The following is an 18,887-nucleotide window of genomic DNA, read 5'->3' as shown; positions in this document are numbered from 1 at the left end:
GGTGGTCTTTTTGAGTCATTCTGTGTGTTTTTGTGCATAATGAGTGATTTTGCATTTTTCTACAGTAATTTTGTGTGTTTTTCAGTTATTTTTATAGTCTTCTTGGGCTTGTGTAGTGGTTTAGTGTGTTGTGAGTCATTGTGTGTGTTTTTGCATGGTCTTTTTTTTAGTCTTATTAGTACTTTTGTGTATTTTATAGTATTTTTTTCTTTTTTTTTCATAGTAACTTTGTTTTATTTTTTGTGTTTTATTTTTGTAGTTGTCTCATTTGTGTGTTTTTAGGAGTGATTCTGTGTATTTTTGCTATTTTGTGTGTTAAGAGTCATGTATTTTTGTAATTAAAAAAAAAATTGAAGTAATTTTGTGTATTTTATTTGGTATATTTTTCTATGTTTTTGGAGTGATTGATTCTGTTTTAGTTTTTGGTTTTGTTGCTGTTTTGTGTGTTATGTGCCATTTAGGTAATTTTGTTTCATTTTGTGTATTTTTTTTTGTCCTTATATATTTGTATTATTTATTGTCTGTGTTGATGGTCTGTATTCTGATCCAGGTGCTGGTCTGGAGTGTCCTGTGTGCAAGACGACTACAGTGTTGAGAGAAAGTTCAGCAGCTTCAGTGCAATCATTTATTTCACACTGACTGTATCATTCCTTGGCTCAAACGGGTATGTGCACTCTGTTTTTTTTTTTGCTTTTTATCAAAACCTAGAGCATCAACAGAAAAAGTGTTGAAAATGGTTTCCAAGTGTCAATATTGGCTTAAAAAGTATGAACAATTAATTTAAACTGGCAAATAATTTGCATGACAAATCCTAAATGGGTTTTAATTGTCAAAAATAAGCATGAAATATGGTTGAAAAGAGATTAAGTGACAATAATGGGGCAATATATGTGACATTAGGTAGAAAAGTGGTTAAACAAGAAAAGAAAAGGGGTTTATAAGTGCTGAAAATGTCTTGAAAGTGAAAAAAATGTCTAGGAAAAATGTTGAAATATGATGGAGCAGAAATGGGAGTAATGTAGCAAAAATACATTAAAAGGAGCAAAAATATGGCTAGGAAAAGTGATGAAAGTAGTTTAAAATGTGGAAAGTTTGGTGTAGTTGCAGAAAAAGGGCAAAAATGGGCTCAACTTGTTCGGAAAAAAGCTTCTTTAAAAGTGTCTGGCAACCCCCATGGGGTCCAGACCCCCAGGTTTGAGAACCAGCTCTTTAAATCACTGTGTCAAATTCAAGACCCGGGGGCCAAATCTGGCCCTTTTGGAGCATCCAATTCGGCCCACAGGGAGACAGTAGAATTGAGAAAACATGAATAATTGTGCAGAATTACCAATTAATTTCAGTTGTAAAAATCTAAAATTCACTATTTTAGTGAAATTAAACATTACTTTAGGGGCTCTCATTTTCCCCACGCTTATATCACATGAATGCAGTCATTTTCAATTGCAAATTGTGGAAAGAACTGTAATTTTTTTCCATAAATCTTGCAATTCCTCACAAACAATTCCACAAAAGCCTAGATTTATTTCATATGAATCTGATGACGATCTGTTTGTTTTTTTTTCAGCACGCTACGTGTCCTTTGTGTCGGAAAAGCCTCAGAAATCCCAACACGGACACAAAGTCAGCATCAGGAGTGAACTCCTCTTCCTCTCTGAGCTCACAGGCCAATCAAACCTCTGCCACCAACTAGCATGGTTACCACAGCAGACGTTACACCTACATAGACTCACTGCACACAATTTGTTTTTCTTATTTTAAAACAATCTTTTCTGTTTCTTTAAACTCAGCTGAGGATTACTGCTCAGTTTTAGATTAATTTGACTTTTTTAAACGATTAATGTCAACACAACGTCTGACCAGAGAATGTGAAGACATGGTATTAGTTTTATAGTTGATTTTATATGCTTTAAATGTGTGACACCAAAGGAAATATTCAGCTTCCCACTGTTGGATTTTAAAAGACATTTGTGACACATAGATGGGATTTTTCAGCACGCTTCGATCTGTATGTTATCAATTGATGATTAATCTTTCTAATCGGAAGAAGAGATTTATTAATTCTTCAGTAAAGGTCTGATTAAAACAGTCGTGGCTCTTGTTTTCTGCATTTTCCAGGTGTTTAAATCCCTGTTTTTTTCCAGGTCTGTAAAAACTTGGTGATTACTTTTACTTTGTATTTTTAATCAAGATAAATTTTGAACTATGTAACGTGTTTCTATGTTATCCATGTTTCTATAAACAAAATTTATCTTCAAATTAAAATGACAGTAATATGGTCTTATTTGTGCGTTCAACATAAACGTGCAATTATACAGACAATACCTCAAAACACACAAAATAAACACAACAATACTACAATGATATCCAAAATACACAAATTACAGAAAAACGTACAAAATAACTCCCGCCAAAACCCATACATATTTACATAAAAACAAAATGCACAGAACAAAGATATCAGATAAAAATGCCTTAATAGAAAAATACAGAAAGAACTAACCAAAATAAATAACAGAAAATATAGAAAACGACACAGAAAATGAGAAAATATATGCATTACAAACTGACAAAACAATGTACACAAAACTAACAACAAAAATGTCAACAAATTGCATAAAAACACTCAAAAATACACAGCTCATGACATATAAAACATTTTTAATGTTCAAAAAACATTCTTCGTTTCTTGAAGGCATCTGGTGACCCCCTCCCAGTGTCTTGTGACCCCCAAGGTTGAGAACCCCTGAAATGTTGATTTGTTGTATTTATTCTTATCAACGCGCATTCCTACACTCTGCTGCTAATTCCTTAATACGCTGATATAAAACCACTATTATAGTGCAGCACAGTCAGTGTTATTCAATGCACAAATACGTTAGAGCTGCACTGGTTGACCTCTGTGTGTGTGTGTGTGTGCGATTATGCAGTAATGCACTGTGAATATTAACAGTGTTGGAGGAAAACATGATGAGCTGCCCACATGGTTGTTTACCAGCTGATCGTATATATGTGTTTATATCTAATATGTTGATTTTATATTATCAGGTCCATCTCATTAGTATGTAGTATCTACTATGCAAGGATGAGTGGGTGAACAATAGAGAACAATGGTTCCTCTAAAGCAGGAGGTCATTGGTGTGAGTCTCAGTAAGTTTGCATATGTAGGCGTTTATTCATCATAAGAACATCTAGGAGGATGCCTGAAAAGTAAATAAAAAAGCAGCATAACTGTTATTACTGATTTAAATCAACCAAAGCACAAAGACAAAGAGGAGGAGGAGGAAGGTCATGGGTTTGTGTCTGATAAATATACATCATCTCATCTCTTCCTGTCAAAATCTAAATCTAAATGTTGAATGCAAATGTTAAATCTAAATGTTAAATATTAAAACTAAATGTTAAATCTAAATGTTAAATATAAAATCTAAATCTCACGGGTGAAACTAAATACTTAGCTAATATGCAAATTCACTATTACTATTGAAATTGATCAAAGCACAAAGAGGAGGAGGAGAAGAGGGAAGGTAATGGGTTTGTGTCTGATAAATATGCATCAAATGTTAAACCTAAATGTTACATTTAAATCTAAATGTTAAATGTCTAAATCTAAATGCTAAATCTAAATCTAAATATTAAATCTAAATGTCCCAGGTGAAACAAAATATTTAGCTAATATGCAAAGTCACCATTTAGATTAAACGATTAACGTTTAGATTTAACATTAAGATTTATTTAGATTTAACATTTAGCATTTACATTTAGCATTTAGATTCAACATTTAACAATTAGATTTAACATTTCACATTTAAATAGCATTTAGATTTAATAGTTAACATTGACATTATATTAACATAAGAAAGAAATATTGCTGTAAATCTGGTCAAATAAAAAAAATGTGTGTTCTTGTTTCTTGTTGTCTAGGTGAATCCACAGATCCATACTCATCCTCAAAACCTGCTGCTCTTATGTTTTGCGCTGCAGTGCAGATGTTCTCTTTCTGACCAGGATGTGACATTGTCAGCATTGTCACAGGTAGAAGTGTTAAATGTTAATTTAAATCTAAATGTTAAAAGTTAAATCTAAATGTTAAAAGTTAAATCTAAATGTTAAATGTTAAATTTAAATATTAATCTAATGTTAAATGTAAATGTTGAATGTAAATCTAAAAGTTCAATCTTAATGCTCTTGTGTTTGCGTGACGCTGCAGTGCAGATGTTCTCTTTCTGACCATGATGTGACATTGTCAGCATTGTCACAAGGTAGAAGAGGAGAACACACCAAAGTCTGAACATCGTGTCTCACTCATTTTAGTTTGCCTGGTGTTACATGTGTTTGGCCGCTAGGAGGCGGAAAAACACCAAAGTAGAAGCTAAAGGAGGAGAAGGCGGAAGGTTGACATGGTCCCAATGTGTCAGAAAAAACGCCCTAATTTTATTTAAATATAATGACTACATTTTAAATGGTAGTTTGTTTATTAGATTTATTTCATTATTGGATATAATTGACTTTATGTGTGACATAATTAAAAAAATGTGAAAAGTAGCCTCTGATTGGCTGTGTAGCTCCAGGTTTCTGATTGGCTTCTTTCACTCATATTGGAGGTAATTTCTGGACAACAAGCTCAATGTCATGGACAGGGATGAGGCTTCAGCAGCAGCCACCATGATGAAGAGGAAGGTGAGCGGCGTCTGCGCCCCCCACTCCTCCTCCTCCTCATCTTCCTCTTCCTCTTCCTCGGTCCACCTCCAAATGCGCACCGAGGAGCGGCGGTGGCGGGTAATCGGCCCGCGGCGGCCAGCAGCGGCTTGGTCTTGATGGACGAGGCGGAGGATGGAGAAGAAGAGTCCAAGTGTCAGCATCAGCATCATCATCATCATCAGCAGCAGCAGCAGCAGCAGCAGCATCATCCGCGGCTGCGCCGAGGAGGAGGAAGAGGAGGAGGCGGAGGAGGAGGAGGGAGCATCAGGATGAAGAACTTTACATCAGGAGGGGGAGCCTCGTCCTCGGCTTCCAGGCGGAACTCCACCAAGGAGCCGAGCCCGAGCCCGCCGTGCGTTCCCTTCCCGCCGGAGTCGGACTCACGCCCGGGCGATGCTGCTGCTGCCCTCCTCCCCGCGGCGGATCACGCGCTCGCTCTCGAGCTTCTGAGCGATGCTTGCAGCGCGCGCGTCGGCCCGACTTCCAACATGAAATGCAACAAGAACGGGGAGTGCAGGCGAGACTCGGGCACCGGGAGCCTGCGCTCCATCATCTCCAACAGGCAGGAGAGGAGCGGGAGTAGAGCTTGTAACTCCACCACGGCCAGCATGGACGGCTCCATCACCCCGGGAGGAGGAGGAGGAGGAACCGGCCACGACAAGAGGGACTCCAAGGTGTCCTTCTCCAACGCGCCGAGCCGGAAAGCCTCGTCCTCGCTGCTCCACGGACACGCACCTCCGTGCGCGCAGCCGCAGCGCAACTCCGTCACTTTCCAGAAGCCGGAGACGGAGGATGGAGCTTCTTCTTCTTCCATCGGGGCCGCGGAGGACTCGGAGCCCCGGGGGGCCAGCGAGGCCACCTTCATGCAGCGCCAGTTCAGCAGCATGCTGCAGCCCGGGGTCAACAAGTTCTCATTACGCATGTTCGGCAGTCAGAAAGCTGTGGAGCGCGAGCAAGAGAGGGTCAAGTCCGCCGGGAACTGGATCATACACCCCTACAGCGATTTCAGGTAAGACCACATGGTCCACCCGGTTCTTCATACGGTCCATAACTTAGTCTAGGACCCAGTATGGAGTCCCTCAGGTACCAGTCCTGATCAGGACCTGAGGCAGTGAGGGAGGCCCCAAAAAATCCCTCAAACAACCTGTTGTCAGGCAAACCCTCTCCAGCCCTGTGTGTGTGTGTGTGTGTGTGTGTGTGTGTGTGTGTGTGTGTGTGTGGGTGTGGGTGTGGGTGTGCGTGTGCGTGTGTGTGTGTGTGTGTGCGCACCCGATGCTCCGACTAAAGGAATGTCACCTTGAGCCAAGTGTGCGAAAACGTCACGTCCCGCGTGCACATCCTGCCCTTTAATGATGATGATGATGATGATGATGAATGTTCCCACAGATTGAGGGGGGGGACCAAAGTGTGGCTCTCAGCCCTTTTCTTAGACACAGGTCTGCTGTATGTGGGTCACAGGAGTCGCTGTGTTTCAGCACCACAGGCAGTGGACAGCTCCCTCTGGTCCGTTTATCACAGAAACGCAGAGTCAGCAGAGACACGTCCTGCACGTCATGTGACCCTGGTCACTTTAAAACTGCTGCATGGGGACAATAACTAACATTAAATGTAATAGATCAGATAAAGATACATAAAGTGTAACACTCAGAGATCAATAATGAATCAATAAATCTAAAGGTAAACGGGAGAAATTACTCCACAAACAAATGTCAAAGGTTGTATTTTTGACTTTCTCACAAACAGGTTTCGAGGGGGTTGCCTGAAGAAACTAAGAATTATTATTATTTTAACAATTTGAGTAATTTTTTTCTTATTTTTACCCCTTTTCTGCAACTATACCAAACTTTCCATATAGTTAAACCTTTTTTCATTACCCTTTTCTTCCTTTACTGTATTTTTGCTACATTCTTACTCCCATTTCTGACACTTCTCTATCAAATTTCAATACCTTTTTCTGCACATTCTCCACTTTTAAGACATTTTCAGCTCTTTTAAAAACCATTCCACCACTTTTCCACCTAATGTCACATATGTTGACCCGCATTATCGCCACTTTTAACCTCTTTTCACCATATTTAATGCTTATTTTTTACAATTTAACCACATTCACGATTCGTCATGCCTATTTTTTTGCCGTCATTATGCTCTATAGTGGATTAAAAAAGAATATTCTGAGCAAAACGTTGTAGCTGGACAAAGGGGGACTTCCATTCAGAAATAAGAGAACGGTGATACTTGAGCCAAACAAGTTTGGGAATCACTGATTTTAAGGAATAAAGTTGTATTTTGTATTGTATTATTACTTTATTCCCATAAAATTATGACTTTCTTCTCGTAATAATTATTTGAGGTGCTTTTGTTGTTGTTTTGTAAACATTTTACAGATTTTGGTATTTTTAAAATATTTTTCTTATCCTTTTGTGTGTTTCTGGAAATATTTGGGATGTTTTTTACATCAATGTATGTGTTTTTGTTGTTGTTTTGTAATTCATTTTGCAAATTTTGGTGTTTTGGAGTCATTTTACAGATTTGAGTCATTTTGTGTATTTTTAAAAATGTGTGAAACCATCTATTGTGCTTTCAAACTATTTTTTTGTGTTTCTGGAATTACTTGGGGTGTTTTATCATTATTTTGTGTAAGTTTGTAGTCAATCTGTGTGTTTTTGTCATAATTTTGTGGGATTTTGTCATAATTCTGTGTGTTTTTGTAATCATTTAGCAGATTTTTGTCATTTTGTGTCTATCTATTGTGCTTTGGAACTCATTTTGTGTTTTTGTTATCCTTTTGTGTTGTTTTTTACTTGTCAGAGTAGGACGTTATTCTTGTAATATTCAGATTACATTGTTTTTTACCATATTTAGATTTTTCTCTCTGCTTGTTCTCTAAATATGTCGCTAAAATGCTGTGGTAATAATTAATAAAATGCTCCTATACTGAAGTATTTGTTCCAAAAGTAAACAATGTTATGTATTTCCTTGTTTAGTTGAGTAGCTGTGGAGTCTGAGGTGACTTCTTCTCCTTCTCTTATTATTATTCTCTACATGTGGCTCAGGTCTTTGTTTACACTTTGGTAGAAACTCTCCTGTGTCGTTCTCTTTCCACACTAACTCCCTTTTCTCCTCTCACTCTATTTTCGTCTTCCTCCCGCCCTCTTTTCTCCCCTCCTCACACACTCACATCACACAACTACACAACACCTACACACTGTGCATGTCCACGCCACTGCCAGGTTCTACTGGGATTTTACAATGCTGCTGTTCATGGTGGGGAACCTGATCATCATCCCGTGGGGATCACCTTCTTCAAGGAGGAGACCACCACGCCCTGGATCATCTTCAACGTGGTCTCAGACACCTTCTTCCTCATGGACCTGGTCCTCAACTTTCGCACTGGAATCATCATCGAGGACAACTCGGACATCATCCTGGACCCCGAGACCATTAAGAAGCAGTATCTGAAAACGTGGTTTTATCGTAGACTTTGTCTCTTCCATCCCAGTGGATTACATCTTCCTCATCGTGGAGAAAGGCATCGACTCAGAGGTTTACAAAACGGCTCGAGCTTTGAGGATTGTTCGCTTCACTAAGATCCTGAGTCTGCTGAGGCTGCTCAGACTGTCCAGGTTGATACGATACATCCACCAGTGGGAAGAGGTAAGAACAACACACGCATGGTCTACAACAGAGACGCACAACTGTTATTATGAACACGTGATGATCAACATTCATCTCAGCATTAGAATAATGACCAATCAGAACATTAACACAGGAAACAACCAGGAGTTAGTGCGTGTTTTGGGAATTATTTGGGGTGTTAAAATGTTATTTTTTGAAGTTAATTTGTGTTTTTGTTGTTGTTTTGTGAGTTTTAGTAACCATTTTGGATAGTTTTTGACATTTTGTGTATTTTTGTAGAGAATTTGTGTGTTTTTGGAGACATTTATTCCTTTTTGTGTGTGTATTTTCATTGTTTGTGTGTTTTCGTCATCATTTTACAGATTTTGGTCATTTTGTGTGTTTCTGGAATAATAAGAGGTGTTTTACCATTTTGTGTAGTTTTGCTGACATTTTGTGTATTTTTCTCTTATTTTGTATGTCTGGAGTCATTTTGTGTATTTCTGTTATCATTTGGGTTATGTTTACTGTGGGTTGTGGGTTTTTTAGAGTCATTATGTGTAATTTTCTATCATTTTGTGTTTTTTTTCGTAATTTTGTATGTCTGGTGTCATTTGTGTATTTTTAGTCATCATTTGTGTTATCTTTACTGTTTTGCAGGTTTCTTGAAATCAATTTGTATATTTTTCTGTTATTTTGTGTATTTTAAAGTCAATTTGTGTGTTGTTGGAGTACTTTCTTATGTGATTTTATTTTGTCTATTTTCATTCTTGTGTGTTTTCGTAATCGTTATACAGACTTCTTTCATTTGTGTATTTTTGCTGACATTTTGTGTATTTTCTGTCTCTGTGTAGGTTTTGTTATCATTTTGTACATTTATTATTTGGGGGCCGGGGGCCACTAGCTGCTTGTTTCTATAATAATCTTAATTTATCCAATCCGCTAAGAGAAACATGTCTTTTTCCTCTCGTCCAATCAGCTCAAAACATCCTGAATATATTTTATTAAATGACTTCTGATTGGTTGATTGGCCTCCAATATGTTTGTGTTGGCTGGTGACCAACGGTGTGTGTGTATATGTGTGTGGGTGTGAGTCTAAACACACTTTGCAGCATAATCACAGTTGTTGTCACACAACAACACCCCCCCCCACACACATCTTCCTGTGTATCTGTCTGCACCGACAGTCCCACTGGTGCCACCAGGTGGTCCAATAAGCAGAGCAAACATCGTTTATCAATTAGAAGCCCAGAGGAGGAGCAGGTCAAACGGAGGTGCTGGTAAACACAGCACCGTTAGCTGTGAATATGTATGTCACTGACTGATTGGAGAGGTTCATTTATAGCACAGTTGTTCTCAACCTTATTAGCTTGCGACTCCAAAAATGAAGGTTCCAGATCCTGGGGACCCCACTGTAACTGAAGGTGGCCATCTATAAGGGGGAATAAAGGGGAGAGATTTTTTGGGGTCCATCCATAAAGTCAGCAAAATGTTGGTCCATTGTTCTATGAATCTGTGAAAACCACATTTATTTATTCATCTGAATAATATTCACTGTTATCCAGGACGTTTACTATTATTTGTGCCATAGTATACAGTCATCTTAAAGATGTAAATCCATGTTTTGATCAGAAGTAAAATGGGTTAAAATGAACAAAAATGGTGGAAAGGTGGTGAACTGGTATTTTAAAAACCACAAAAATTGGTTAAAAGTTGCAAATTAGAGTCAAAGTGTCAATATTGGAACAATAACTTTAAACTGGCAAATGAATGACATAACAAATAGTGATTGTGGTTAAATTGGCAAAAAATAAGCATGAAATATGGTGAACAGAGGTTAAAAGTGACAGTAAGGGGTCAATATATTTGACATTAGGTGGAAAAGTGCCAAAAATGTCTTGAAATTGAAAAAAAAAAATGCATTGAAATATGATGGAGAAGTGTCAGAAATTGCATTAAAAAGTGCAAAAATAGTGAATAAAAAGTGATGAAATTGTTAAAATATGGAAAGTTTAGTGTAGTAACAGAAAAAGGGTAAAAATAAGCAAAAATGGCCTCAAATTGTTCAAAAATATTCCTAGTGTCTTGAAGGCATCTGGCAACCCCCTCTCAGTGTCTTGCAACTCCAAATGGTATCCTGACCCCCAGGTTGAGAACCTCTGGTTTAGCAGGGAGCTGACAGTAAACGTAGGAAGTGAAGACTGTAGAAAGTCTCAATGACCCTGTGCTGCTCTTAATCGCCACTCAGCTTTTACATAATCTGTGAGACTCCGCCCCTCAGTCCCTCAGTCAGTCTAAAACCTCTGATGTGACCATGTGAAACGTTCCACTTCGACTTGTGGTGGGGGCCACACCAGCAGCCCACGTTGGCATTCTGCAGCAGTGAATTGGTGCAGTGGGATCTGGATGCTCACTTGACCTTTGGATAATTGGATTTCTGAAGATATGATGTGATACTCACACACACACACGCACGCACACACACACACACACACACACACAAACACACACACACACACACAGAAGTGCATGATGGGTAGTGATGCTCGGCGTGTATTCAGAATGAACACAAAGGGGAGACACTGCACTGATGACCAATCATTAGAACACATGGGACTTTTTAAAGCTTATTTCTTCACAAAATATCTTTGCACAAAGCAACACAACATGACAAGTCAAAATGTGTCTAGGGCTGCTTTTACACCGCTTTAGTGATGGGCGGGGTCTGAATGGGTGGAGGTCAGCTGATAACTTCTTCAGGATTGAAATCGTGCCACAAACTTAAAGAAATACTCAAACAGATCAAGTAAAAGTATTGAACGATTGGCGACAAAGATGATCTGTGAGGGGTGTCAGTGTGCGACCAACACATCATTGTCTGATAATCAAAATAAGCAGTTACTAAGGGTGCATTCACACCAACGGATCCTAGAGCGGTTAAAACGCTCCAGGGTTCGTTTGGTCTGCTAGTCCTCCTCGTTTGGTCAGATAGTCCTCCTCGTTTGGTCTGATGGTCCTCCTCGTATTGTCTGATAGTCCTCGTTTGGTCTGATAGTCCTCCTCGTTTGGTCAGATAGTCCTCCTCGTTTGGTCTGATAGTCCTCCTCGTTTGGTCAGATAGTCCTCCTCGTTTGGTCTGATAGTCCTCCTCGTTTGGTCAGATAGTCCTCCTCGTTTGGTCTGACAGTCCTCCTTGTTTGGTCTGATGGTCCTCCTCGTATTGTCTGATAGTCCTCCTCGTTTGGTCTGATAGTCCTCCTCGTTTGGTCTGATAGTCCTCCTCGTTGGTCAGATAGTCCTCCTCGTTTGTCTGACGTCCTCCTCGTTTGGTCTGATGGTCCTCCTCGTATTGTCTGATAGTCCTCCTCGTTTGGTCTGATAGTCCTCCTCGTTTGGTCAGATAGTCCTCCTCGTTTGGTCTGATGGTCCTCCTCGTATTGTCTGATAGTCCTCCTCGTTTGGTCTGATGGTCCTCCTCGTTTGGTCTGATAGTCCTCCTCGTATTGTCTGATGGTCCTCCTCGTTTGGTCTGATAGTCCTCCTCGTATTGTCTGATAGTCCTCCTCGTTTGGTCTGATGGTCCTCCTCGTATTGTCTGATGGTCCTCCTCGTTTGGTCTGATAGTCCTCCTCGTATTGTCTGATAGTCCTCCTCGTTTGGTCTGATGGTCCTCCTCGTTTGGTCTGATAGTCCTCCTCGTTTGGTCAGATAGTCCTCCTCGTTTGGTCTGATAGTCCTCCTCGTTTGGTCTGATAGTCCTCCTCGTTTGGTCAGATAGTCCTCCTCGTTTGGTCTGACAGTCCTCCTTGTTTGGTCTGATGCTCCTCCTCGTATTGTCTGATAGTCCTCCTTGTTTGGTCAGTATGAACATGCAAACCAAGTCTAGAGCGGATCAAACAGGATCATTCAAGAGTAATTGTTTCTGTGGGTCTCAGAGCGTTTCCAAACAAACGTTAGAGTGAATAGGTTCACTGTGAACACAACCGCTCTTGGAGCGCATCAAACACAGGAAGTATCAGAGATGACGTAGAGCACATGGCGTTATGGATGAACCAGTGACAAAACAGTGCTTAAAACCAATAAATCTATTCAGGAGGCACTAAATACAGTTTAAATTCACTTATTCTCAGTGATTCTCAGTATTTTCAGTGACTCATCTATATATATATATATATATATATATATATATATATATATATATATATATATATATATATATATATATATGCTACTCTTTGCCTTTCTAATTACCTCTCGTGGATTCTGTAGCCAAAGTTTTTTGTGATTCTGATTCTGATTATTTACAAAATGAGATTCTTTAAACTGTGTGTTATCCTCATTGATTGCATCATTATGATCTATAGTTGTTTTTTCACAGAATTCTGAGCAAAATGTATTAGTCGGACTAAAGGGAGGTACTAGGATTCAAAAGTAAGAGAAAAGGGTATTAAAGCCAAAAAAGTTTGAGAACCACTGCTCCAGAGGACTAGGAGGAGATCAAAGGACTGCAGCAGTTGTGACACGATGAGGCTGCGTTGGATGATGTTGGATGATATCGGATGATGTCCAGTGACTGAGAGTGATTGACGTGAGAGACACCGCCGTTGACTCAGTTGTTAGGGATACTGACAGCCCCCTGTCCATCATGCTTGTGTGTTTGTTTGTGTACTGAAGACAAGTGACTGGACAGAGCGTGAGACTGATGTCACGTATTTGGTCCTTCTGGGGATTCTGCACATTTCTAAGGCTTACTTTAACTCCTCCCTTTGTGTTCCAGATCTTCCACATGACCTACGACCTGGCCAGTGCTGTGATGAGGATCTTTAACCTGATAGCGATGATGCTGCTGCTGTGTCACTGGGGACGGATCCTCCAGTTCCTGGTTCCCATGCTGCAGGACTTCCCCTCAGACTGCTGGGTGTCCCTCAACAAGATGGAGGTGAGAAAATCCTGTAGAAGCACATTTAGCATCAAGAAGTTCTTCTTAATGAACTTTGACGTTGCAACTATAACACATCTAGTACAGGGCAATGTAATACTGATCATATATGACAGCAGAGCCTTAATTAATTATATAAACAAAATGACTCATGCAAAACAATGACAAAGACAGACACAAAAAAACACCTAAACACAAAAAACACACAAAGCATGACATGAAATGCAGAAAAGAATAATAAATCCACAGCAAAAATTTAAAGAATGACACAAACATACACAAAATGAAATGAAGAACACACTAAATAGTAACAAAAATACACGGAATACCTTTAAAACACACAAAATGCAAATTCCCAAAATGACTAATAAAACACAAAACAACAACATTGACCCATGAAACAACCACTTGAACAAAAAAAAATGCACAAACAATGACAAAGCACATAAAAATCAAACAAATCCACAGGCAAATTTTCTGAAAATGACTCAAAATCCATAAAATGGACTTTAGAAACACACAAATTGACAACACAAATTCCAGAAATGACAGAATAATACACAAAAATGACACATAAAAACAACCACGTCAACAAAAAAAACCACAAAACATGACATGACATGCAGAAAAGAATAATAAATCCAAAGCAAAAATTTAAAAAATGACACAAACATACACAAAATGAAATGAAGAACACACTAAATAGTAACAAAACACACAGAATACCTTTAAACACACAAAATGCAAATTCCCAAAATGACTAATAAAACACACAAAACAACAACAAAGACCCATGAAACAACCATGAAACAATCACTTAAACAGAAAAAAACACAAAACATGACATAACATTCAGAAAAATAAACGTCAATGATAAACGTACAAATAGACAAAAATACACAAAACACACAAAAATGCCAGAATGACACAAGAAAATAACCAAAATACACAAATATATAGAAAACCGCAACAAATACACATAAAATGAGAAAAATATGCAACGAAAAAACACACAAACTCTTCTTTACAAAAATGACAAAACAACACAAAAATGACACCAAAAAAACCGCAAAACAGAAACACATAAAATCGTCTTATAACAACTAGAAATTACACAAATTAGTTGAAAAACACAAAACAACGACAGAAATTAAAAACAGCAGAAATGCACAAAAAGAGAAAAATACTCCACGACCACAAAATGAGACTAAAAACACACAAAACGACAAGAAAAAAAGGGACAGATGAAAGAGAAACGGTGCAGCTGTGCTCTTTGTTTCCTGGTCTCACAGAGAGATAAAAGCTGGTTGTTGGTAGTGGTGTGTGTGTGTGTGTGTGTGTGTGTGTGTTCTCAGTGCACGAGGGCAGCGCTCCAACACAGGCTTTAACTAATTGGATCCTGTACGTGTTCCACTGCCATCAGGACTGGTTGTAATCTCAACCCAGGAACAGCAACTCTTGTTCTTTTACTGCTTTACAACAGTAATGTGTGTTTAAATCTGCTGATGAGATTGTTTACTATTTTTTAACGATTTTATGTGTTTAAATCTATCCATCTTTACTTCCTTATGTTCCCTAGAATCACGTTTGATACACATGACATAAAGGACACTAATAACTATGGCTACTGTTAACAATATCTCAGGCCTGTAATTCAAGCCACGAGGTCACAAAATTACACAAAAAGACAACAAAAAACAACACAAGACTCCAAAACACATAAAAGGACAAAAAATATTACAAAAAGGACATCAGAATTACACAACATGATGGAAAGATAACAAAACAACAACAAAATGCACAAAAGGACCACAAAAACACAAAATTTCAGAAAAATATACAACTTTTCAGAAAAATGCACAAAGGGACAACAAATTGCACAATAATTGACGCCAAACACACCAAAATCGACAGCCTCTAAATGCACAAAATAATTACTCTTAAAACCCAGAAGAAACAACACAACATACACAAAATGACTCCAAAACACATAAAAGGACAGAAGATTTACACAAAGGACAAAAAAAAGCACAATATGACTCCAAACTCTTAAAACAACACATAAATACACAAAATGACTCCAAAACACACAAAGGGACAACTAAATACACAAAGGGACAACTAAATACACAAAAGGACATCAAAAATTTGACATAAAGTATTCCAAAAACCCAAAACAACAACAAAAATAAACCAAAAAACACAAAAGAACAGAAATGTACCGGTACACAAAAAGGTTAAAATGAGTTAGGTTCTAAAAAGTCAACACGTTCCTGGAGTTCTTTTATCTTTTATGTTGGCTTTTATATTCATTCCAACTTTTTGGATAATTTGTTTTGGGAGCCGCACAAAATGAGACTGAGGGCCACATGTGGCCCCCGGACCGCCTGTTGTGAACATTTGAAAGCAGGTCAACCTGAACTGATGCTTCTTATTGTTTTAATAGCTAACTAAACGTATTAAACTAGAGTTTACATGTAACAGTAGATACAGTAACATTGGTTTGTATCACATCAAACCTCCATCAATAAGTAAGAGAGTGTGTGTGTGTGTGTGTGTGTGTGTGTGTGTGTGTGTGTGTGTGTGTGTGTGTGTGTGTGTGTGTGTGTGTGTGTGTGTGTGTGTCCACAGTAATCATATCTATTCTCTCTCACATAGAAAACAAACACTGGTTTCATGAAATCTATCTTACAGACTCTCACTCCACTGTTTGCTTCATTTCATTGTGGTGAGAAAATAATATAAAGTGATTTCACACAGTGTAAATGCATTATAGAGACCACTGCTACTGATAGCAGAGGAGGCTAACGCTAACACCATAGCATCATTTTGTGCAAACATATTGACCTATGACAGCATGTGTAGACAAGGTGAAAAGAAAAAAAGAAAAAAAATGCACAGCAAAAATACACAAAATAAGTCCAGAAACATACAAACTGAAATTACAGAAAAAGACTCAAAATGACAACAAGAACAACCTGAATATAAACAAAAAGACACATATTGACTTTAAAAATGTACAAAATGATACAACAGGAAGAAAAAAATGGTTTAAATAAATAAATAAATAAACTACATCAAAAGGATACAAGAATGACTCCAAACACACTCATAATGACAAAAATGCACCAAAGGACTCCAAAGACACCAAAATGTCCACCAAATTACACCAAAATAACAGTAAAATACACAAATCCACAACAAAAATACAGAAAATGACTCCAAAACACACAAATTGACAACAAAATGCACCAAATGACATAAAAACACAAAAACAATCAAAATGATAACAAATAACATACAAAATTACAAAGAAATGCACAAATGACATCAAACATATAAAAAAAAACACTTCCAAAGACACAAAAATGTCAACAAAATTACACAAAATGACTCCAGAAACAAACAAATTGACAACAAAAATTCCCTTAATGACAAAAAAAACTGACAACAAAATACACAAAATGACTCCAAGCACAGAAAACTAAAATTTCACATTTCACAGTTTGGACCATCTCTGCATTACTTTACACCAGAGACCGGAAACCTATTGTCACAGGGGGCGGGGCCACAAACATGTGATTGTATATGATCTGATACACACAGATGATCACATGATCAACATTCATGTCAGCATTAGAAAAACAACCAATCAGAGCATTACCAAAGGAAACAACAAAGAGTTTTTTTTTGTTTTTGGACTCATTTCATGTGTTTCTTGAAGTCTTTTTGTTATTTTTGAAATCATCTTTTGTGTTTTTAAACTCATTTCATTATCCTTGTGTGTGTTTCTGGAATTTTGGGTGTTTTTCTGTCATTTTGTGTAGTTTGCAGTCAATTTGTGTGCTTTTGGTATAGTTTAATGTGTCATTTTGTGTATTTTTTGGTCATCATTTGTGTTATTTTTTTTATTGTTTATTGCATTTTTAGAGTCATTTTGTGTATTTTTCTGTTGTGTATGTTTCTGTGTTTTTTTGGAGTAATCTTTTGTGTTTTCGTGTTCTGATGATTGGGAAAGATTGGAGGTTCTTTTATGTTGTAAGTTATGATTTTTGAAGTGGACGTCTCTATAAAACAGCCTCAGCACAGAGTACTTAGATTGCATCCATGTTTGCTGTTCACTCTGACATTTGTGTGACATAATGACTCATCGTGTCTGAGACGGAGAGAAAAGCACTCAGGAATGTTCTCAGGTGAACCAGACGATCCACGGCTAATGGAGGGAGACGATGATGATTATTAGCAACAGATCGTTGTCAGAAGTCTCTGAGGAGGTCCACCAGATCCTCCTCCGTCTATTTCAGAGTCAGAGTGCTGGTGGTTCATCAATTATTGAATCCTTTTCACTCCACTGTTTGCTCACACACCATTTAGAGTTTTAGACTTCTCCCACATGCTGCTGCTGCTGCTGCTCTATTTATACCTCAACCTGTTAGTTTTTATTTCTCTGCTCAGATCAACAATGTCTGTTTGGCAATGCATGACCTTTAAGAGTTCAGAGTAGAGACAGAAACTTTATCACAAACATGATCTGACGATCACATGTTAGAACATTAGAATAATGACCAATCAGAGCATTAACACAGGAAACTACAGAGAGTTTGTGTGTTTTAGAGTCATTTGTGTTGCAATTTTTTTTCTCTCATTTTGCCTGGTTTTGATGTTGGTTTGTGTTTTTTTTTTTTTTTGTCATTGAAAATTTATTGTTGTGGTTTTGTGAGTCGTTTTTGTTGATGATTTGGGAGTGTTTGTCGACAATTTGTCATTGCACTTTTTGTACATTTTTAAGTCATTTTGTGTATTTTTCTGTCATTTTGGGATTTTTTGTTGTCAGTTTGTTTTTGTCTGATATTAGTTTTGTGTGTTCTTCATGTAACTTTCTGTATTTTTGTGTCATTTTCTGAAATTTTGCTGTCGATTTGTTGTTTTTCTGTCATGTTTTGTGTTTTTTATGTTTAAGCGGTTTTGTTCTTTGTTTATTTTATTTTTTTAATAATTTGGCTTATTCTTACATAATTTTTGTCTATTCTTGCTGTCGTTTTGTGTACTTTTGTTGTTTTGTGTGTTTTTGGAGTCATTTTGTGAGTTCTTGTTTTTTTGTGTATTTTTTAAAATTAATTTTTCTTTGTGTAATTTCATCAAATTTTGTGACACTTGTGAGATAATCTGAATTAACGTGAATCGATATCTTTTACACCCTTAGTAAACATTAATTTTATAACCACAATAAAAGGTTTAAAATAGTTTCATAACAATGACGTGCATTAGTTTTTAAAAATAATGATAATGTATGTTGCATTTAAAGTGTTTTTACGATTTATAGGCTTAAACAAAAATTGAGGCGGAAGCTGTTTTGGAAGCGATTGAGTTTGTATAAAACATTCCATGTTTTTCTGTGTCTATAATGTAGAGTTAATGCATTTCTTTGTAGCAGCAGGTGAATGACTGTGTGTGAGACACATTTATCTATGATGCAGGATCAGAGAGTTCCTGTGTTTTTCACCAGGCAGTGCATCTAAACATTAAAACATGTAACTTCATTACTCACAGAGCGATGCTGAAGTCTCATTTTCAGCTCCTACCTTTTTCTCTCTGTGTGTGTGTGTGTGTGTGTGTGTTGAATTAATGACATCAC

General features: G+C 37.7%; 1 pseudogene; it reads left to right on the top strand.

Moving 5' to 3' along the window:
- The first annotated feature begins 5,053 nt into the window (after positions 1 to 5,053).
- The window catches only part of LOC114458434 (potassium/sodium hyperpolarization-activated cyclic nucleotide-gated channel 2-like), a 30,131-nt pseudogene continuing 16,297 nt past the window's right edge, over positions 5,054 to 18,887 (top strand).

The sequence above is a fragment of the Gouania willdenowi genome, unplaced genomic scaffold (assembly GCF_900634775.1).
Source record: "Gouania willdenowi unplaced genomic scaffold, fGouWil2.1 scaffold_119_arrow_ctg1, whole genome shotgun sequence".
Classification (NCBI taxonomy): Eukaryota; Metazoa; Chordata; class Actinopteri; order Blenniiformes; family Gobiesocidae; genus Gouania; species Gouania willdenowi.
This window is presented reverse-complemented; position numbering and strand designations above follow the sequence as displayed.